Source organism: Bidens hawaiensis, unplaced genomic scaffold (assembly GCF_021521415.1).
Source record: "Bidens hawaiensis isolate Kalapana, Puna unplaced genomic scaffold, B.hawaiensis_p1.1 tig00009425_1, whole genome shotgun sequence".
Taxonomy (NCBI): Eukaryota; Viridiplantae; Streptophyta; class Magnoliopsida; order Asterales; family Asteraceae; genus Bidens; species Bidens hawaiensis.
Genome location: NW_027491697.1, coordinates 399,407 through 424,127, shown reverse-complemented (window position 1 = coordinate 424,127; position 24,721 = coordinate 399,407). Strand labels below are relative to the sequence as shown.

The 24,721-nt window shown below is 38.6% G+C and overlaps 1 long non-coding RNA gene across 1 annotated transcript; it reads right to left on the bottom strand.

The window, feature by feature from the left end:
- Nucleotides 1–1,228: 1,228 nt before the first annotated feature.
- On the bottom strand, nt 1,229–3,971 carry LOC143532264 (uncharacterized). The gene is made up of 3 exons (XR_013135146.1): nt 3,774–3,971; nt 2,323–2,417; nt 1,229–1,439 (listed from the first exon to the last, which is right to left on the bottom strand). It is a non-coding gene; the product is annotated as an uncharacterized LOC143532264 (long non-coding RNA).
- Between the last annotated feature and the right edge of the window lie 20,750 nt (nt 3,972–24,721).

Here is a 24,721-nt window from a genome sequence, read left to right as displayed (position 1 = left end):
AAGGATGGTCCATGACATCATAAGCAAGCTTAACCTACAAAACAAAAGCATATAAAAGGTTTTTCATAATGTCATAAGTTATAGCAATAAAGAATCAATATATAGCCATCTGGGGCCCATCCAGAGCATTTGCAAACTACAACATCAAGCAGTCAATTATTGTGGAAATTCATTCCTCAAGACAAAAGTTACATAAACTTGGAGCATTTGCAAACTTCAACATCAAATACACCAAAATCATAATTGATCAAATATAAGTTTCTTAAAAACCAAATACACCAAACCAAACCACAACACCTAATTCCTTCTTTCCCTAAATTAGGTATCCAATTATTTCCCCAAGTTCACACAAATCAATCACGCAATTCAAACCTAAACCAGTCAAATCAACAACTTACCGGCTGTTATTAACCGTGAGAAGAATCCACCTTAGGCCGAAACACCCCATGCTTAAAAACGCGTATCCGAGATGATTGTTTCATCTTCAAGCCCGCCACCATCGCATTATTAATTGATTGGATAATCATTTAATGGTAGGTTTGAAGGAAACGGTTACGAATTTAGGAGGAAGATGAAGTGTAGAGGCGCCATGCATTGAATGGGAGTTGAAGAAGAACATGCCGGACGGACGGGAATATGAAACTATTATGCGTCGGTTTGGGAATGATTATAAGAGTATAGTGTGTAACTGCTCTATGGTAACCGCCGTGAACAGGAGGAGCGTATGTGACTGAGGAACACGTGAGTAAAATAAGTAACCGTTTTTAATCCTTATCCGACGGCATATATTAATCTTGAATCTTATCGAACGGTTAGAATCAAATCCCACTCTTAAGTAACCTATTATTATGATTATAAACTAAAAAAAATTGGCCTATATTCAAAAACATTTTACCAAAATATTTTTTGTTGAAAAATTTAAAGCCTAAAGGTCAAAACTTAAAAGGAATAAAAAAAGAAAACGAATAGAACCCACCTAAGATTGTCCGTTGCGGTTGCTTCATCGCCGCCGCGAGCCACATCACTGGCGCACACCGCAACGGGCCGCCTCAAGCGCCGCCGTGACATGGCTTCTGCGAGCCGGGGCGCGGCTGGTGAAAGGAGAAGAAGGGTGAGAGAGAGGGGGGAGGGGGATAATGGAGAAGATGAGGATCTTTGGTAAAATTGGGGTGATTAGTAAAAGTAAAGGTGGTTGTTTATCTTTATATCATTAAAAATCTAGTATTATATATTATATTGTTCCCGGTGGGAAAAACTGCTACAATGTTCAATATACACCGTTAGATCATGCTGAGATCAAATCTGGACCATTCAAAGTCCATTAAAACCTTCTAGAAGCAGCAGTTGGGGGCGGTTATGCAATCCATATATGATTCCTAAACTTTAGGCCATGTGAGCTTTTCATTCTATCCAACTCCTACAATTCAGCAACACTTAACCTGCCATTAAACCACTATACAGATAATATTAATTATTTTTTTTAATGTATCATATATCTTATAAGTATTTACAAATCAATGAAAAATAAAAGCAGATAAACGTTTAAACTTCTACAAATATAAACATCGAATCATTCAAGTAAAATCATAATATCCAATAAAAGATAAATTCTATAGGAGTACCAAAATTATACAGCTAAACTTTTCTATATCCTAATTATATTAAATTAATAATAAATAGCATTATGACTATATCTATCTTTTTCTAAAATCAACTAAAAAAACTAAATTATAAATTAAACCAAATAGTTTATATGATGAGGACCAAAATCATACAGCTAAAATTTTCTATATTGTACTTATATAAAATTAATAATAAATATCATTATGAGTATATCTAATTTTTTCTTTCTGAAAAACTATTAAATAATAAATTTATAAATTAAACCAAATAGTGAGTTATGTATGAGTTATGCTTTTAAATAATTTCATTTGTCTCCATTAAAAATGGCACAAAATGACTATTGCCACTCTCTTTCATAATTCAAAATTAAAGAGAGTAGTGGGTTAGTGGAATGACATGTGGCGGCACCTCATTTGTTATATATCACTATATAAGAACATTCATAGCAGTAAAAACAACATACATGTATTTGTCTAAATCTGTTGCAATGAAGATCACCATTGAAAACACAAAAACGGATCCCACGGTAATTTGTTAACCAACTTATATCTGCTACATTCATTTTTTAAATTTGGACATTATGCTAAAGAGTATTTTTTTTTCATGTTCTATGTTAGAGTGAGCCTATCTACAAAACCTCAAAACATGAAGCAGATGACAAAATCAAGAAGAAACCTAAAAAAGGAAAGCAAGTCATACCCGGATCACCTTCTGTAAGTTTTAAACTTTTAGCCTTTGAGTTTGTATATGCTGCATTCCTCTATTCCATCTTTACAAGTTCAGCTAAACCTAAACTGCAATTTAAAAATCATACAGATAATTATTTCATGAATATAACATTTGAATATCCATTTCTTGTGCAGACTAATTCAAAGCTTAGATCTTCAAACGCAACCGACTTACACGTGTTAACACTTAGATCTTCAAAGCTTACTTCTTTGTTTTGTTTCGTTTTAAATTATCGTATGTAATGCTAGATTTCACTACTTTGTTAGTTTCTTTTGAGTTTGGTTTGTAATGACTTTGTTTTAAATTACTTTGTTTTGAGTTAATCTGCAAATTATGATGTTGAGGTTATTTATGTTTTTACATACATGCTATAAATTATTACTTATACTATAACAACAATGTTTACATGTAAATGAACATCATATAATTGGTTTTAAAGTTTAGAACTCGAAATTTTTACTTAGATTTTAAATTAAAGTTTAAAACTTTTTACTTGTATTAAAAACAACTATCAATCAAGAACACTACTAATAAAAAACAAACAACTCAAAATTCCAACATATTTAGTGTTTTAACAACCATAAGTTATAAATTCATAGATCCTTAGCATATTGCACTCATTTTGATTTGATCTTACAACATATTTCATATTTAAATTTTCATAAATTGTATATGTTTTAAACTATACTACGTGTGAAGTAAATAAAAAAAAAAGGTATGAATACACTTACATCTGGAGTGGTTAAATAAGAGAATATCATAAAAGAACCCATTGTGTATCTCCCAAATTTATCCTGCATCATCCATCATCCATAGCCCTAAAAACATATAACATTCATAAATAGTATGTAACACCTAATAAAGGTTAACATAATAAATAAAATAGTTCATGTAGATTTTTATTGTTGAAAATCATATAACATAAGTTTTTTTAACAATAAAAACTACACGGTTACACTTTAAACTTTTAAAAATATTTTATTTCCTCTTTCCAAGAAAACAAAGTTGGAGGTTATCAAAAGTCGAAAACGTAAGGTGCCGGGACTCCTTATACATACTGATTAATTAACTCCTTTGTCATTTTTTTTTCTTCAGTTCATTTTATAACATCAAGAAATTTGATGAGGTATGCTTTATTTAAAATATAAATATATATATATTTTTTTGCCTTTCAAGCCATATATCTAATATATTGTTAAACTGATTCATTTTAAAAAGCTTTTAATATAATTCCGGTGACAAAAAATCAATAATTTCACTCGAGCTGCTTTAAAGCAGTACGCTCTTTAATTGTTTTAATGGGTATAAACTTTACAACATTTATTAACTTTAAGCATAATAAACATTTAAAGCTAACAACAGAAAAAAACCCAGCAAACGACGATTAAAATAACAAATCTTTTACAACACCATAAGTTTACCTTTATTAACTGTTAGAGCATCCTCAATCGTTGAGCAAGAACTCCATCTCCATCAATCGACTCGCCACCACTTGAAATAACTGTATGTATAAAAGCATGGCATCGTTAGACACAGAATTAGGCTTTTGGGTTGAATAAACCCTAATAAATCGATGAACGGACATACCGACTACCACCACCAACAGCGTCTGTAGAGCAAAAAATTGAAAAATCGCGAACATTTAACCATCCGTAGTGCTACAAATAGGCGACATAGATTTCAAGCCTACATTTAGGGGTGAGACGAAAACATTAACCGACGAAAACCAAACAACGAACACGACCATCGGCTTACAAATCAAAAACCTCCTCATTGTTTATCGATATTACAAACCCTGATTTGATATTTGATGGATTTGCTAAGGGAAATGTTAGAGGCATCTTGGGTTTTTCTAAAATACCCCTTAATAGGCGGCCTATAGCACTATATGTCGCCTATTAAGGGGTGTTTTTAGAAAAAAAAAACCCACTTTTCGTCTTATTATGTTTTTTTAGTTTATTTTTTGTGTTTTTTTCTTTTCTTTTTATGTCTTTATTTTTTTGTTTCCTTTTTTTTTATTGTTTTTATATAATAAATTTTTAAAAACAATAAACATTAGTATATACAAAGGTTTTTTACCAATTTTTTTTACCAAAACAATAAACACGTATATACACCAAACCAAAACATTATTATATACAAAAGCATCGTGTTTTTACATAATAAAACAAAATACACATAAACTATCCAAACGCACTGCGCGATAAGTACGGGGGACGTGCTGTGGCGGTGGCTAATATCAAAACAATAACTAATTAATAAAATAGATGAATTGTTGGTGCATGATGTCAGTAGTTCAGTATCTTGTGTTTTGTCTGTGTCTGTAATCGTTTAATTTGTTCGTTTTGTGGAATACTGTTAAGTATATGTTCGCTTAGGATTTAGGCGAACTTAGAGACATAGCGAAGTTATGACAACTTCGCCTAGCATGTTAGGCGAAGTTGTCGAGGTGTATATATACCTCAACTTCGGGTTTTATGTTGAAGGTTTTTCTGGACGAGTTGTTTTGGTGATCTTGAGTATCACGTGTTGGCACTTGCAATATATCAATTTTTACAGTATAATCTTGTGTGTTTATATATATATTCAACGTATTAATCGTCTTGACACTCGTATCGTATACGTGGGGATTCCGCACCCTCGTACTACGAGATACTCCTGCGTAGATCCTGCTGGGAACCTACAATTGGTATCAGAGAAATTTGCTCGTGATTGTGTGGTTCGGGATTATCACACGGGTGTTAAGATCGTTCCGTTTGACTATTCGCGGAACGAGTTTACGTTGAACTAACTCGTTTTTGTCTTTTGTCCATCTTCCCTCATCAAATATACCTACAAATCTCCCTCGCGTCCCTCGCAATCGACCTAATTAACCTGCAAAACTCCAGTGTTCATCAGGCGAAGTTGCCGTCACTGAAACTAGGGTTTTCCGCGAAGATATAGGGTTTCAGCGAAGTTGAGAAGTAGGGAAGTTAAGTTCCAGCGAAGTTACAAGCTAGAGCGAAGTTGCCCTAACTTCGCTATAGCTGTTCACAGAATTCTGTTTTCGATTCTTGAATCACCATTCTTTCAACTATGACTTCGTTAAACATCACAGAACTGGTAAAAATGGAGGTTGAAGCTGGTTAAGCAACTAAAGCTCCGAAACTGCTTAAAGGTACCGATTTTGTTGCATGGAAAGATAGATTTGAACAGTATGTGAAGTATCAAGATGCAAAGATGTGGGTTTGCATTCAAGACGGGTACATTCCACCAACGTCCATGTTTGAAGGTCGTGAACAAATTAAGAAGTACAGTAAGATGGAAGATGATGAAAAGAAAATGTACGAGGCAGAGAGTAAAGCGCATGCAGCTATTACAATGACACTTCCACAAGAGATTCTTCATACCTTCAAAAAATACAAAACTGCTAGAGAGCTATGGTAAGCACTAGAGAATAGATATGAAGGAAATGTTGGGATACGTACCTCCAAGACAAAGCTGCTAAAAACCCAATTCTCCGTATTCAAGTATCTGAAAAACGAATCACTTGATGATATCATCACACGATATTATCATCTGATGACCAAACTAAATAATTACTCCATTGAATACAAGGAAGAAGAGATAGTAAAGAAACTTCTTGATGCTCTCCCACCAAAATGGGAGATGTACACTGTTCTGATGAGAGAAGACTTTGAAAAGATTGATTTGGAAACAGTGGTCAATAAGTTACAAAATTTTGAACTCAACATGGTTCGAAAGGAGACACCGACCAATCAGGTTCAGGATCCGGGAATGTATGGTGTGAAAGTCACTCCAAACTCAAGTTCAAAATCAGAATCCACTGCCTACTACTCAAAGGGGGAATCAAACTCCATTCCAGATGGTTATGTGATACTCAATATGGATGGAGACGTATGTTTCGTAGCAGGAGGTAGTAAGTCCTCAAAACCTCAAACTACAACTGGAAATTTCTCATCCAATGCTCCAAACAATAACTACTCACAGATGCCCATGAGTGTAAAATCAGCTGAACAGCAGTTTGCTCTCTATGCATCATTCATTGCATCTTATGAGAATTACATCAAAGGTAAATTAGTCGACCCTGTAACTTTAGATGAAGACTATGATCAGATCAATGCTGATGATTTGGAAGAGATGGATCTGCAGTGGCAGATGGCTATGATAGTAAGAAGGGTAAAGAGATTCATGAAGAAAACGGGTAGAAAGTTCGTTGGAGAAAGACCAGGGTTTGATAAATCAAAGGTTCGCTGTTATAACTGTCAACAAAATGGTCACTTTGCTAAGGAATGTACAAATGAAAGAGTCGAACGAAGTCAGAACATGCCTACTCAACAAAATGGGGGTGGTAGTGAAAATAGGGCTATGGTATCTCAACAGAACGGTGGATACAACTGGAATATACAAGTTGAGGAGGTGTTCGAACAGGCAAATCTGGTAAACATTGAAACTGGAGGAAGTGAGAGAGAGATGGGGGAAGATCAAGCATACATGGCAGAAGTGAACGATCAGCTCTCTGTGGTAAGTTCTGAACTTCATTGTGAACAATGTGATAACCTGTCTGATCAATTGAAAACATTAACTGATCAATTTGTTAGTTTGGATACTCAATTTAAAAACTTAAAAGAAGAAAATCATTATTCTAAAACTAAAGAAAATAGTTACCTGGTAAAAATAAAAGCTAGTGAAAAGGATATCAGAAGTATTAAAGCCACTCTAGCTGAAAAAATACAAGTGATTAATCTTAGTTATGAAGTGTTAGAAGAAAAGACCAAACTAATAGCTGAAAAAGATAAACAGATAGCTGATTACCAGGTAAAAGTGGTGGAACTGAACAGAAAAATTGAACAATTTAGAAATTCTTCGGCAATGTTAGATCACATCATAAGTGTTCAACGTTCCCCGGTTAACAAAGGGGGAATTGGATTTTCTGAAGTTCCACCACCATACAACAATAACTATACCTATGATCCTAGTAATCAGCAATCTGCAAATGTTGAGATTAGTCAGACAGTTCCAATCAAAATATCTGCTAAAGAAACTAAAGTTAATAAGAGTGAAACAAGTAAGTCAAGCTCTAATGTCACAAGTTCTGTCTCTAGCTCTGTCTCGTCAAATTCGGACAAGTCGTCCGAATCGGGTGAGATAAAAGAAGAGGCTGTGTTACTAAAACGAGGGGAGGACTATAAGTTTGATGAAAAGAATCTTCCCTAAATCCGTTCGTCCCACCGTATGTGAGACAAACGGATAGTAACGCAACCTCGACATCTGCAACAACTTTTGAGACGAAAGTTCAAAACAACCAGAATAGTTCGAACAGAAGTTGTTTTAGATGCAACATGATAGGACATCTTGTCGCTGATTGCCCTCTGAAACAAAGAAAACCTAGAAATAACTGGATAACCAGCACCGAAAACCGTCTTTACATTGGATGGTTTACTGAGTATAAAACGAGTACTAATTATGATGCTGTTAAGAACACTAACACACCAAATTACAATCATTGGTCAAATCCAAGATTTCAAAAAAATCAGTCTCGTTTTTCCCAGTAAATTACCAAACCGATAATTATAGTTCAATTAACTCACGAAGGTTTGGATGGCCTCATAGCCAGTCATCTAGAAGTTTTTCTTACAAAACTTATAGAAACTCTCCTCAAACTAACCTTGGGCAACCAAGATACTAGATGCCGGATAACAGATTTAATCAACCCAAGACCAGAAGGTCTTGGGTCCCCAGATTTTAATCTATTTCCTTAATTGTGTAGGAACAGTCAAACAGGGCTGTAAACAATATGTGGGTTGTAGACAGTGGCTGTTCCTGGCACATGACTGGTAACAAGAAATTGTTGCGTGACTGGAAATTTGTTTAAGGAGGAAGGGTTAGTTTCGCTGAGGAGAGTGGAGGAAGAATCAGTGGTATTGGAACTGTGACGAATGGAAGAATAAAGTTAGAGAAGGTGAATTTTGTGGAAGATTTGAAGCATATCTTGTTGAGTGTATCTCAGATTTGTGACAAAGAATACACGGTGCATTCTACTAAAAATGAGGCAATCGTTCTTTATCCTGGTTTCAAGATACCAGAGGCCTGGGTTGTGATGAAAGCTCCAAGAGAAAAGAACACGTATGTAATGGATCTTTTTGGTCCTGTGAATGTAAAGAGTCTAGGAGGAACTTCATATTGTTTGGTGGTCACCGATGATTACTCTCGATACTCTTGGGTCTATTTTCTGAAGGCAAAAGATGAGACAGTTCAGTTGGTAATTAACTTGATTACCAAGGTAGAAAATATTGTTGGGAGAAAGGTTAAGTACATCAGGAGTGATAATGGTACAGAGTTCAAGAACTATCAGATGGAGATGTTCTACTTACAGAAAGGGATAGAGCATCAATACAGCGCCCCATATACTCCGCAACAAAATGGAGTAGCTGAGAGGAAGAATAGAACACTGATCGAAGGCGCCAGGACCATGCTGGCAGACGCTAAACTTCCCATGGTGTTCTGGGCTGAGGCTGTGGCTACAGCCTGTTATATCCTTAATCGTGTTTTAACTGTTAAAAGATTAAATAAAACATGTTATGAACTTATGCATGGTAGAAAGCCAAACTTAAAGGGTCTTGAACCTTTCGGGTCCCCTTGTTTGATATTAAAGACTAACTTTAAATTTGGTGAGAAAGCTGACGAAGGTATCTTAGTTGGCTATGTTGTTGGGACACCCAACAGGAGAGTCTTTAATCTATCGAACAACAAGGTTGAGGTGGTCTGTAACACTGACATTACTAGTTACAAATCACCAAGGCCTAGCATGGGACCGGCAGAGGCTTTCGACTATGATAAGCTATTCAAATCTTTTAATGTTCCCTACTTGGATTTTGCAGACATTGATGAGAAAATGGCCTCACAGATACTGTATGATGACGAGGAGACCATTGTGCAACGTCCACAATATGATGAAAATCAACCAACCTCGTCTAGTGCGGTTGAAACTCCTGCTGTCTCGAATGAAGATGAATTCTACAATCCATTTCACACTCAACCTCAGTCTCACACTGATGAACTTTCTTCAAATCTTGAGAATGATCTGGAAGTCGGTCCGATACAGACTACTAAAATTCACAAGAATCATCCTTTGGAGAATGTGATCAGTAATCCTTCTGACGGTGTTCGTACAAGAAGAAGTTTGGATAAACACACATGTGTTTACGCAAGCATGAAAGACACGGGAATTATAAATGAATGCTTGTACACCTGCTTCATCAGCCAGATTAAACCAAAGAATTATCAAATGGCACTGAAGGATAGCTCGTGGGTTGAAGCCATGCAGGAAGAACTGGCACAGTTTGAGAAGATGGAAGTGTGGCAATTAGTTGAGAAACCGCTAGAAGTAAACGCTATCAGTACAAAGTGGGTTTTTAAATGTAAGAGAGATGAGAAGGGGATAATCATACGGAACAAGGCAAGATTGGTAGTGAAAGGGTTTAATCAGCAGGAAGGAGTTGATTACAATGAAGTGTTTGCTCCTGTAGCGAGATTGGAGGCAATCCGACTGTTTTTGGCATATGCTGCACAAAAAGAGATGAAGGTGTTCCAGTTAGATGTGAAAAGCGCCTTTCTTTATGGTAAAGTCGATGAGGTGGTATATGTTGAACAACCCCCGGGTTTCCCTGACCCAGATTTTCCTGATCATGTGTACAAACTGAGCAAAGCATTATATGGGTTACATCAGGCCCCTAGTGCCTGGTACGCCACACTGTCAGATTACTTGCTGGAGAATGGGTTCGAGAGAGGAAAGATTGATAGTACGCTGTTTGTCAAGAGAAAAGGGGGAGATTTTCTTCTCGTTCAGGTCTATGTCGATGACATCATTTTTGCTGCCTCAAGAGTAACTATGTGTCAGGAATTTGAAGCGGTCATGAAAAAGAGGTTTGAGAGGAGCGCCATGGGCGAATTAACTTTCTTTTTAGGATTGCAGGTTGATCAAAAGAAAGATGGTATGTTTATTCATCAAACGAAATATGTCCATGATGTGCTTAAAAGCTTCAAGATGGATGATAGTGCACCATTTGACACTCCAATCTGCGTCAACCACAAACTGGGTGCTGATTCCGACAGTGATGAAGATGTGGATCCAACTCAATATCGAGCAATCATAGGTTCTTTAATGTATCTAACTGCATCTAGACCTGACATTATGTTTGCAATTTTGTCTTTGTGCTCGTTTTCAGGCAAACCCGAAGGAATCCCACATGAAGGGAGTGAAGAGAATCTTGCGGTATCTCAAAGGAAAGCCTAAGTTGGGACTATGGTACACGAAAGGGGGAGAACTGGATTTGGTAGCTTACACCGATTCTGACTATGGAGGTTGCAATCAGAACACGAAGTCAACAACCGGTGGATGTCAGTTTCTCGGAGGAAGATTGGTGTCGTGGCAGTGCAAGAAGCAGACCTCAGTAGCCATTTCCACCTGCGAAGCAGAGTACATGGCAGCATCAAACTGCTGCTCCCAGGTTTTATGGATACAACAGCAATTGCGCGATTATGGTCTGAATTTCACTCAAACTCCTATTTGCATTGATAACACTGCTGCAATCTCAGTAACTAACAATCCCGTTAAACACAGTAAAACTAAACATATTGACATTCGTCATCATTTTATACGGGATTGTGCTGATAAGAAATTAATTGTGCCTGAAAAGGTTGATTCATTGGATAATTTTGCCGATCTTTTTACTAAAGCGTTTGACCGATCCCGTTTTCAAAATCTTGTTGAGCTTAATGGGATGATCAATCCCGAGTAACCTTGTTTTCTGTTTTACAGTAAAAAAAACCATCACTATCGCTTAAAATTATGTCGGTTGCTTAGGTTTGAAGGACATATCTAAGGATATGGTTGGTCCTTACTTCTACTTGTAGATTATAAGGATAGCCATTAACCAGATGACTGAAAGTGACCGGGGCGGCTTATGATGGGTTTTTATTCTTTCGCTTAAAATTAGTCGTTCATACTTAGTTAGAAGGACACACACTCGTATTTGGTCGGTCCGGCTGATCCATTGGATCTTCAGGACAGCCGTTTACCTAAAGACTTTGACTTGATCGGGGCGATAGAATTTAAATTTTTTTATGGGAGATGATCTAATTTTTCAAGTCTATAACTTCGTAAAGAAGTTTCAATACGGTGTTTAAATTGAAAATTGATCCAACCTTGGAAAGTGATAGATAAACTAATTTTGTGTGCTTAACTGGTGAAGTTATTACGCCTAAAAGACTCTAGAACAGTCATTGTATGTTATGGTAGCTTTCTATGGTGCGTAAATGTAGAAGTGATACAAACTAAATATTCTCAATTTAATGTGGAGAATCATTCTGAGTTGTGCATGTCTCCATATACATCTTTCCGAATGATAGGCAGAAAAGTGATTACCCAGTCATACACGAGCCCGTGAGTGTTCTGATTCCCGCGAAGATAGTGTTAAGTACCTGCAGTGATCCAGATTCGGGACTTGTAGTTGTCTTCAATTTGAAGTTGTATTAATGTCTTTATTTGTATCAGTATAAAAAAAAAACTCTCTAGTTATTATTATTAAGCCTTCTGAAGCTTATGTTATTACAAATATCTAGAAAGAGGCTAGAAATAACTTTTCAAGTATAAGAAAGAACGGGAAGATGACTCCGAAGATAGACGTGTGCTCATTGTTTAATCAGACACTACGGGTCGAAGTCAACTCAGGGTGACTTGGGGAAAGCCAAATACGCCTTGAGAATAGATAGGAGGCATCAAAATCTCTCATGTGATGTCCATCTAAATTTTGAGCTTAATTGAACCTAATCCGTATCACTGAAGCGATGAAAACCATACTAAGTTTTATACCTTCCTACAACCTGCTTCTTTATGTCATAATACCGCTGAACATGGATCTGAGTGACAGCCACTTGATTAGTATGATTCCTATTCGGATATTTTCTAAAACATGCAGGCTCTCGTCAAGACTGAAATTTGATCCCGTCTATTCTATTATTCAAATTTTCGTTATGTATTTCGTTTTATGGTTTAAATTTCTAAAACTTGGTTACTTGGTTCTTTGATCGTTAAGTTTGAATCTTTTTCGGAGAATTTTAAAAGCAAGTTGCCCTTTGATCAACTTTATATGTTTCTGTTTGTAAGTTAATACGAGCGAAGTTAACTAAATGGCGAAGTTAATTGTGAGCAAAATAGGCGAAGTTGACTAAGTGGTTGACTATAGGCGTAGTTATAAAATAGGCGAAGTTATAAAAAGGGCGAAGTTAACCTTATCTTCGCTGATAGGTTTTCATGGTATATAAAGGGACACGGTGGTCAAGTTGGGTCAAAACCTTTAAACCTTTCAATCGTAAACCCTCGGCGAAGTTATTCTTTGAATCACACTTGGTTTTTAATAGTCTGTGATCAAATCTTAAGGTTTGTTGGTCCTCATTATGATCTAATTCAGATATTTTGTGTGTGAATCTGGCTCCAATTGCCTGTTTTAATTAGGTCTGTTATCTTAACACCTTGAAACTTGGGTAATTATTGTTTGGTGGTTTCGTTGATGTTAATTGGTCTTTATTCACTTAATCGCTCACTCATATTCAGTTGATCGTCTTCGAATTTCTCATCCTTCAACTTAAACTGGATGTATAACATACGCCGCTTGATGGGGCGAATTTAGGGTTTCAGGCGAAGTTAACATAACTTCGCCAGTCACTTAACATCGCCGAAGCTATAACTTCGCCTATACCATGCGGGGCGAAGTTGTAGCCTGTGGTACATCAGATCTGACTTGGGTAGTTTGTTGTACAGGTATGGCTGCTGTGGCAGGTGCTGGTGGTGATGAAGGTGGAGATAATAACCGACAGTTCTTTCCGGGTCACAACATGTATATCACTTTGGATCCGGATGCCCGTGGTATATGCGACTATCGTGAGATCATTTCATTTCTCGTTCGCTCACGTATTTTTCACGCCATCACTACTACTCTTCCCATTTCACTACCAAATATTGAAGACTTTTGGAGAACCGTTGAATATGACTGTAGGGTTGATCCTCCGGTTATGCGTGCCACTGTTAATAATCAAGCGATACAGTTCTCGGCCGATCAAATTAGGGTAGCTTTACATTTTGGGGTTGAAACTACTGACGATCCTACTGAGTTTTCGGCTACTTTCCGAAATGGTGCTTTTGTTCGTATGGGGTATTCGGGTCCTTTGGAAGATTCTCAGACACGAAAGGGGTTTCTGCTAGATCAGTGGCGGTTCCTTATGCACGTGATGATAGTATGCATGTCCGGTCGGAAAGCTGGTACAGATGGTATGGGTGCAACTATGCAATCGGCAATGACTGCATTGACTTACAACAAATCTTATAGCTTCAATCAGATGATTTTTTATGAGATTGATCGTCAGAGGCGTGCTGTTGCACGGGAAAGATTTTTTATGTATCCGAGATTCCTACAGATGATTCTGAATCATGTAGCTCCTAATTTGCCACAACGACGTCCTATTTCGTTTGTGGAAAGTGTGTCTATGAGAATCTTTGCGCAATGTAAGTCATCAAGTGCTCGTAGCAACCCTGAACTCCGTCCTAGGCACACTGCGTTGTTTGGTTATTTGGTGAATCCTGCGTATGTTGCTCCCCCGGGTGATGAATTTCTTGATCCGGCACCGCAACAGGCCAATGTTCTTCAACCACCTCCTGTGGTTCAACCACCACCAGTGGTACAGCAAGCACCGCCTGCTGATCCTGTTGTCGCTCCGGAGCAACAGGTTGATCTTGAAGTTGCCTTAGGGGGCAAGGATTCTTTGACATGGACCGGGTTGATCCAGCTGCTGAAATTCAAGCCTTAGTAGCTGAGGCATCTGGTGTGAATGTTTCCATGGTCGCTACGTCTGTGGTGGATTCTGAGAGAACTGACTCTGACTCCTCTACTGACGATATAGTCGAAGCACAGCAGATACTTGCCAGACAAGAAAGGATTCATGGCAAGCGTAAGAAAGACTCGGATGATAGTGAATCAGATTATGAGGAGGATTTATATCAAATGGTACGAAGATCAAAGAAGGCAAGAGCTGGTGAAAGTTCAAGAGTGGGTGAAAGTTCAAGGGTTGTTCGTTTTTCTCCACCCTCATTATCCGGTATGACTATGGTTCCTGCTTCTACGACTGTTACACTGCCTTTTACCACATGTGTTTCTTTGGTGACCACGTCGTCATCTTTTGGTACTCCTCCAACCACATTTCAGCTTACTGCTCCGGAGATAGTATCTTTGCCACCTCCTACTCTTACTCCATCGGAGGTGATTGCGAGATTTGTTGACTCGACGTTGGTTGCTACTGCGGGGTTACCTGTTTCGATACCACCCGCGGTTACTATTCAGTCTACCTCAGATATACCAGCTAGTTTGGGAATTCCTCCACCGTATGCTCAAGATATTTCTCACATGCGGTTTGATTTTGATGCTACTTTGTATGATTATGAAAGGATAGCGGCTCTTGAACGGGTAGTTGCTGAACATTCAAGAATCAATCTCATCCAGACTCAAGCTATCCAGCGACTTGTGGCAGAGAATCAGATACAGTCGTCCCTCCTTGTTGAACACGGTAAACTATTTGATGCTCTTAAACAGTTCTTAGCATCTCAGGGGGAGATGAGGTGCAAGGGTGATGAGTTGAGAACCAAGAAGTGGTAAGACAGAGATGATGATCCCAATGCATCGAAAGGTGCAGGTGGTGAGTTGCCAAGAACTGAACAAGCTCTTGGGACTTTCACATCTCAGAGGGAGTCTGCTGGTACATCAGGTGGTACAGGTAGTGAGAATGTGGTGGTTGTGGATGATGAGGAAGTGTTAGGAAACGATGATGATTTAGTCGATGATGTGATAACAATTGATGAGATTGAAAATATTGGTGAACAGATAGAGATTGATAGTGACTTAGAAGAAGGGGAGATTGTTGATGATGGTATAGAGCATGATATTCCGAATGTTGATAGGGTGAACTTGAGTCAAGATGCAAATGTGTCAGATGAGTCTGAGTGGGAAGAACAACCGAGATGGAAAGAAGGCTATGCTCAGTGGTTCTTCAAGAAGAAAAAGCCCGCGGTACCAACCATGTTTAAAAAGAGTTGCAACATCAAGGGGTACGCTGAGTCAAAGAAAGGTATCATTTGCTGGCTGTATGACGAGCAGTTAAAGTTGTTTGTGATTAAGCGTTATGATGGGATTCAGTACTTTAAGAAGGCATTGAGATCACTTAACACTTTTCCTGAATGTGAGGTGAAACATTTAGCTCATTTAAGGTTGATTAATCGAAGTGATGACAATTTTGCAAGATGGGTTGGAAGGATTGTGTGGAAAGAAAGTGTGAAAGAGAAGAAGTTTGAGTTGCTAAGGCACAGAAAGGGAAGTTAGTTGAAGACAAGGAAAGAGGAATGAGGGCTGACGGCAATCCTTGGATGGTGATGAAGTATAAGCCGATTCGGTGTTTAAAAGAGGTGCCGATGAAGATGATGCCCAATGATGTATTAAAGAATCTCAAGTGGTGGTATGTTGACTGCCAGACTGCTGAAGCTGTTATGGAAGATGAGGACGAACAGGAGATTCTGAGAGTGTATGATCCCATGCACTTGGTTAATTTGTCTCAAGCTGATTTGCAGGTACTAAATGATAAAAAGATATTCTACATTCCTGCGTGGAAGGATGAAGCCAAAAAGTACCAGAGGTTGGTCTCTGTCTGTGTTAGGCAGGGAGTTCATGCTTGAAGACGAGTGGCACGAGATATTTGGGATTACAAGACACGAGAAAGAAGATAGAGATATGAAGCTACTGCCAAGGGGGAGTCTGTTGGTGCATGATGTCAGTAGTTCAGTATCTTGTGTTTTCTCTGTGTCTGTAATCGTTTAGTTTGTTCGTTTTGTGGAATACTGTTTAGTATATGTTCACTTAGGATTTAGGCGAACTTGGGGACATAGCGAAGTTATGACAACTTCGCCTAGCATGTTAGGCGAAGTTGTCGAGGTGTATATATACCTCAACTTCGGGTTTTATGTTGAAGGTTTTTCTGGACGAGTTGTTTTGGTGATCTTGAGTATCACGTGTTGGCACTTGCAATATATCAATTTTTACAGTATAATCTTGTGTGTTTATATATATATTCAATGTATTAATCGTCTCGACACTCATATCGTATACGTGGGGATTCCGCACCCTCGTACTATGAGATACTCCTGTGTAGATCCGGCTGGGAACCTACATGAATTAAAAGTAAGAATTAAACGATAATATAAACACGTACCTCATGTGCGTTAACATCAACATCAGCATCTGTGTCCCCACCTGCGTCCTCCTCCTCGTCGACAGGCTGGTCAACAACCTGGACCTCCGCCACTGCTATCGGGGCAGGCTCGACTAAAGGCACCAAGACGTAAGCAGCGCGTGCCGACTGGCCGGACACGAGTCGGTCTACCGGCTTTCCATCAGGTCCTCGAAACGACTTCATGATATGCATGCTCGTACAAGTACAGCATATAAAACAAACTGTAACATCACGTAAATTTCGGGCCAAAATGTCAAATTTTCAAAATAAAAGGACTAATTCTGCCAATTTCCAAACTCCAGGGGCTAAAATGTATAATCTGTTTAATTAACCTATCGCGCTACGGGACAGGGTCAAGAAAGACACCCATAGCGTACCGCGATGGGGTGTCTGACACACACTGACACGTGTGCCACGTGGCACACGGTGGCAACGCCTGCTGCCACGTGGCAACACGCCCGCCACGTGTGGCGGCGCCTGCCACGTGTCGACATGTGGCAGGTCTACCCGATGACTCACCAACCCTATATCGCGGTACGCGATGGGGGAGCCAGGGAGCCCATCTCGTACCGCGATGCGATCCGGTTGTGGCTATAAATAGGGCAGCTACGGGATTTCATTCTCACACCTCAATTACACACACTTACTCTCTCTCTAGCTTTCTCTCACTACCTCGAAGTTCGTGCCAACGATCCGTCTCGATAAACGTGCCCGAAACCTCTTTTTTCGTGCCCGTTACCTCGATTTCTGTGCCACTCCCGACATCCCGAACAAGAAAGAAGTGCTGGCCGACGACCCGGTAATTTCTTTGAAGTACGTGCCATCAGTGTCTCGAAAAGCGTGCCAAGTGGAGGGAAGGAGTTTTGCAAAGAAAGAGTGTTGATTGAGCGGCGTCGAAGTGCTGCCCAAGTGTCTAGGGTGTTGCCTAGCCAAGCAAGGTAGGCATAATACCCGACCAAATTGATATTAAAATATTATAAAGGCTTAATGCCTAAGTCGGAATTATACTCGATGAATATAAAAAGAGAAAATAAATAACAAAGAAAAGAAAGAAAAGAAAATAAATATATATATGAGTATATATATATATATATAAGTATATAATTATTCTTTGTTATAGAATATATTATTTAAATATTATGAATATGCTTAAATAATAAAAGAAATACGTTTCTTAAAGAAGAAGAAACGTCAGGTTTTTAAATATAAACTAAAGGTTTATAAAGATTACTTTATAACTAAAGGTTTTAAAGTGAAAGAAATAATGAACTAAAGGTTCATCGAGATGATAAGACTAAAGGTCTTAATCCGGATCGCGTATCCGACTAATGAATGTTATACTCGTACTATAGGTGCGAGATAGCGAAGGAAAGACTAACGGACGGTGTTGGAAGCCGATCCCATTGAAAAGGTGAATACGCCCCACTTTTATAAACTTGTCTTCAAACAAACAAACATGTTATGTGTAAAACTTTACATGAGGCTTTGTGTCTCTAAAAACATTATAAATAAGAGTATAAACCTAGCCCTCAGGCTGTGGTATACGTTTGCCTGGATCCTTACATATGTGGTATGCGGTGGGCACATCGCACCACGCCTGGTCACGACCTCCAGCCACGATGGGCCGAACCAAAGTATGTTCGAGTGAGAATGACCTTGTGTATATTTATGGTACCTAAGTACGTCGGAACGCTACGGTGTTCTGCTGAGGTGACCTAGTGTAGAGACTCGAGTTTATAATGATTGTTTAACTTGATTATTCCTAAGCCAAGATGGGTCGAGGCTTGCGTGGTCTCGAGGGGTAATTAAGTAAAGAAAATATTTTTAGCGTCAGCATATTCACCAGCATTCGTTGCTGACGTATTTTTATAACATTTTGCAGGTAATCAGGAATAGAGCTTGAAAGACGAAGAAGCTCAAGAATCCGATGGCTCGGATAATTTTGTGTAAATATTAAAATATGGTGGTTTTGTAAACTTATAAACAAGTAAAACTAATCGAGATTATCGTCTCGTCTTTTGTACTGTAAATATTTATAAATATGATCCTTATGTTTTTATAAAGTTTTCTGCATTAACTCGCAACTCTGATTTATTTACAAACATGGTACCAACTATGGATCATACCCCTAGGAATAGAATGGGGGTGTGACAGATTGGTATCAGAGTCATCGATCTTAGCGAATTGGGTATTATAAAACAATACCCAAGCTTCGATCCAAGCATAGGAAATATTTATTTGTTTATTTGAATAGGGATAAGATTGGTTGGTAACCGTTTCTTTCCCTCTCCACAATCTAAACTACCTATCAAGATGTCTTATGAGAAGTTAATGGAATATTATGATAAGAGGCAAGAAGAGCAAGGAAATATTACAAATTCCCACAAGGCATCATGAGCAAGGACTACTTTGAATCATTCTTCAACGAAGAACACAAACAAAACCCCAACCCAAGTCCAATCTACCACCTAGACAACACTCCACATGAAGTATACCAACCCCCAAGGCATTCAAGCTATCATCCATCAAGCCTTCCAATGTACCAACCATCCGAAATACCGACATATCATCCCACTGAAATTCCCACTTATCAACCATTCGGAGATTCAACGTATTACCCACCAAATCCACATTCTTCATACGCTTTCCTCTCTAACTTACCAATCAAGGAGGAACCGAAATCTTCTTCATCCGACTGGATGCAATGCCACTCCGATCAACGAAGGTGGCATACCGACACTTCAACTATGGATACTGCTAATTCTCACATCAACAAGGAAGGATCATCTAGCAAACCCAAGATGAGGGTGACTATGCCATATGAGAAGATACTTATGCCGGCAATGACCGAGGAGGAACCAGAAAAAGAATAAGAAGAGGAACCGGAAAAGGAAACCGACCCCGAGGAAGAATATCCGGACAATCCAAATGAAGTAACCACACCGGAAGAAGAACAACACTCCACCCCAAGCTATGGTTCTGTCGATCCATATATGAAATTTCTCCAGGAACTCAAGGGTAAGGCGTCATCAAGCTTCCCACCATACCAAGGTGAGATTCCATCCCTTGAAGAGCAAGCAAAAGAAATACAAGAATAAAATGAGGCTGCCAATGCTTTCTTCAATTACCAATCTGATGAGACGGCAACTCCATACCCTGATCCCAAGAACCACTATGATATTGTGATGATGGGTTACTGCAACCCACCTCCAAGATACGGGTATCCTACGGACATACCACAGTCCCAGGAGGAGCATTTTGATCGAGCCTTGCAAGAAACAGATGAATTAAGGAAAAATATAGATGCTGAAGGAAAGAAGAAGAAGAAAATGGGAGACAAACTTCTTCGCAAATGCAACAAGCTTACCAAAGTTGTGAAGAAGTTTACGAAGGATGGAGAAAATGAAGATGGTGTGTTTAAGAAATGAAGTTATGCGTGTAATATAGTTTGTATGATATGTGTATCATATGTAATAAGGATAGGATCTATAAGTTTGTTATAACAATAATATACATATCATTTATGATATGTATATGAATGTAAAATAAATAAATTTGTATATTAAGAAAAGAAATGTGTTAAATTTCAGATAAAAAGAATAAAAAGATAAAAGAATGTCTAGACAAAGCGATAATCGCGAGGTTTCCCGAAAGGAAGCCGAGAGACGAGAAGCAAAATGGAAAGGTCCCGAGAAAGAGGAACCAATTCCCGAAAAATATCTGAAACAAATCCAACAAATGGTTAAAAATGCGGTTAGAGAAGAATCAATGTCTAGATCTCAAACAAAACACTCACAATCTGAAAATCCTTCCCGCAAATCTGTTTCTAAACCTCGTACTCGACTCTCACCTGAGGAAGAAAGCGACCATGAATCCAATACTGACAAAGGGGTTCGTCAAGAACTTAAGAAATTTAAGATTAGTGGGTGCTCGTTTAAATATTTTAAATATTATGGGCCAAAAGAATTTCATGGCGACAAGGGAGCCATATTACAAGGATTATATATCAAAAAAGGAGTCATCTTGTACGCGCTTCTATCTTCATTAATACTCCAATCCTTGTTAATGCTACTAACACTTAGTTACCTGCAAATGGTGGGAAAAATACGTCATCTATATGCTGGTGAACACGTATGACTCGATAAAACATTTTGAATGACATTACAATACAAACGTAGTTTTCTTGACAATCTCAGCGGAAGCATTTCTACTTCCGGTATATGTACCACTGCCCTACACACACAACGGTATTCCCCGAGCCAAACGGCCCTGAACTGAGAACTGGTCATGACCGTTTAAGCTCGCATCTTCATTGCCTTTGATTGATTGATTGAGCTTTAATAGTTATGTTTGGATCCAGACACATGCGTATTCGGTCTGAGTTGATATTATTCTCTACTTTGTATTATAACGTTTTAGAGATTTCATTATCTCATGTAGACATTGATTGACTCATTAAGACAAACACTCGTTCGTCTTATTGAGTATAAACAAGTTTTGACTGATTAAAAAGGTTAACGTATTCACCTGTACCGACGGTGTTGGAAAACCTTGACTGATTGATTGATTGTGAATGATACTTAACCTATACATAAATAGGTTCGTATAAATGTTTTGAATGATGTTAAGCTATGATTGTAAGCTTAACCTTGAAATCGTTTATCTTTGATTGTGAATGAAAACACTTAGTTTTATGTGACGTTTGATATAGCATGCTTTGGCCTAATAGGTTCTATCACGTTGGTAAGTTTCTCCAGGTAAGTAAACGGGTCCCTCGGTTGATTGGGATTTATGCGAATTACTTTTCCTTAGGCAAGAAACTTACTACTAATGATATCCCCTTTCCAGTTACTACATGCCCGTTAAAATATCTTTTTTTTTTGCTTAATATTACTTCATCATGAAGTAATGTTTTATGAAAACATGATTGTGAATGAATGTTTGTAAAATACGATCAAGGTTAAAGGCCATAGCCTCGACTGATAGTCTAAGCTATAATTCAAATAACTTAAACGTAACTCCTACCTTAACGTGGATACTTAGATTGATAATAAGAAAAAGGCAGGATCTTGATCTACTCGCTTAAGTGATTGCTAGCTAAATTCCCACTTCGTTTCTTGCACGAATTACGAGAAACCAGCACGTCGGCTTGTTACGGCAACAGGGCACGCTTTCCAAGGCTGTGTGTGTGTAAAGAAAGATGTGTTGGGATGAATGGGGTTCATGCCCGTCACCTCCCCCCTTTTATAGCCATTTTAGGACCCCGTCACGGTACGCGACCGGTTCATTTGGGACCCGTCGCGTACCGCGCCGCCGCAATATTGCACCGCCTTATGCGGTTATGACACGTGGCCTGTCATATTGCGCCACGTGTCTACACGGGTTCAACACGTGTCCACTGACTCAACAACCCCATCGCGCTACGCGATGGGTTATTTGGTACCACGTCGCGTACCGCGACGGGAGAATATTTTCAGAATTTACAGTTTAGCCCCTATACTTACAAAAGTTAGTATTTTAGGCTAAAACCTATAGGGTTTGAGACGTGGTGTTACATCCTCCCCACCTTTTGAATAATCTCGTCCTCGAGATTTATTGGAATAGATAGGGATATTTCTTCTTCATTTCTGACTCGAGCTCCCACGTATACACAGGTCCACGTCTTGAATCCCATTTAACTTTTACGAGTTTGAGTCGTTTATGTTTGAGAAACTTAATCATGCTATCTTCTATTTGAATCGGCTGTTCTACAAACTTAAGCTTCTCATTGATCTTGACATCTTTCAATGGCATTGCAAGGGTTTCGTCGGCTAAACACTTGCGTAGAATGGATACATGAAACGTAGAGGTGGCAAATGGGTTGGGTTGGGTTGAAACGAGTCATGGGTCGGAACGGGTTAGGGTTGAAACGGGTTAGGGTCGAAACGGGTTAGGGTCGAAACGGGTCACTTAAAAATTGTTTTGGTTCGGGTTGGAACGGGTTAGGGTCAACAGGTTCGGGTTAGAACGGGTCAAGGTTGGAACGGGTCAAAACGGGTTTGGGTCAAAACACGTTTAAGTGATTTTTCAGTTCGTTTCAGCACGTAACAGCTCGTTTAAGCGACTTTTCAGTATGTTTCAGCACGTAACAGCTCGTTTAAGCGATTTTTCAGTTCGTTTCAGCACTTAACAGCTCGTTTAAGCGATTTTTCAGTTCGTTTCAGCGCGTAACAGCTCGTTTAAGCGATTTTTCAGTTCGTTTCAGCGCGTAACAGCTCGTTTAAGCGATTTTTCAAATCGTTTCATCGCGTAACAGCTCGTTTAAGCGATTTTTCAGTTCGTTTCATCGCGTAACAGCTCGTTTAAGCGATTTTTCAGTTCGTTTCATCGCGTACAGCTCGTTTAAGCGATTTTTCAGTTCGTTTCATCGCGTAACAGCTCGTTTAAACAATTTTTCAGTTCGTTTCATCGCGTAACAGCTCGTTTAAGCGATTTATCAGTTTGTTTCAGCACTTAACCGCTCGTTTAAGCAATTTTTCAGTTTGTTTTAGCATCTAATAGCTCGTTTAAGCGATTTTTCAGTTCGTTTCAGCACTTAACAGCTTGCTTTAGCGGTTTTTCAGTTCGTTTTAGCATCTAATAGGTCGTTTAAGCGATTTTTCAGTTTGGGGATGGTATACAGTACTTAAGTTTAATCGAGTCCCCATAGCCTTTTGAAAACTTGTCCAAAAGTTTGAAGTAAAACGACTATCTCTATCGGATATGATGGATAGCGGCACACCATGCAAGGATACAATGTTTTCGACATATAATTGTGCTAACTTATTCATACTAAACGTTTCTTTAATTGGAATGAAATGAGCAGACTTCGTAAGTCTATATACAATAACCCAGATTGCATCATTTTGGCGTGAAGTTTTTGGTAACTTCATGATGAAATCCATAGTTATCATATCCCATTTCCAAATTGGTATCTCAGGTTGTTGTAACAATCCTAACGGCTTTTGGTATTCGTCTTTCACTTTGGAACACGTTAGGCATTTGGCTACGTACAAGGCAATATCCTTCTTCATTCCGATCCACCAATAATCATCCTTTAGATTGTGATACATCTTGTCACTTCCCGGATGCAACATATATTTTGATTTATGTGCTTCTTCTAGAATCCTATCTCTTAGACTTTCGACCATCGGTACCCAAATCCTTGTACCAAATCTAAGTATTTCATCACTTCCTTTAATCAATTGATCAATTGTGCCGTTCTCTTTTTCGGCCTTGATGTTTCCTTCTTCCAGTGCCAATTTATGAGCTTCTTTAATCTGGCTAGCTAGATCGACTTTAAGTTCCAATCTAAGAGCTCGAACTCTCTTTGGCTTCTCATGTACTATTCTAGTTAAGGCGTCAGCCACTACGTTGGCTTTCCCTTCATGATATACGATCTCACAATCATAATCATTAAGCGTCTCCATCCAACGCCTTTGTCTCATATTCAACTCCTTTTGATCAAATATATGCTTCAAGCTTTTGTGGTCAGTGTATACCGTGAACTTAACACCATACAAGTAATGTCGCCATAACTTCAATGCAAAAACTAAAGCGCCTAATTCAAGATCATGCGTGGTGTAATTCTTTTCATGCACTTTCAATTGTCTTGAAGCGTAAGCAATCACTTTCTTTCCTTGCATCAAAACACTTCCCATTCCTGTGTGCAAAGCATCACAGTAAATGGTAAAGTTTTCCAATCCATCTGGCAAGGACAGAATAGGTGCGTTGGTTAACTTTTTTTTGAGTGTTTCGAATGCTTCCTCTTGTTTCGGTCTCCATTCAAACTTAATTTCTTTCCTTGTGAGTGAAGTTAGTGGAACAGCTATTCGGGAGAAGTCTTGAATGAATCTTCGGTAATAACCAGCTAAGCCTAGAAAACTTCGGACTTGAGTCGGTGTCTTGGGTTTCTCCCATTTAGTTATGGCCTCAATCTTTGCTGGGGGGTCTACTTGAATACCCTTCTCATTTATAACATGACCAAGAAATTGTACTTCGGACAACCAAAATTCACACT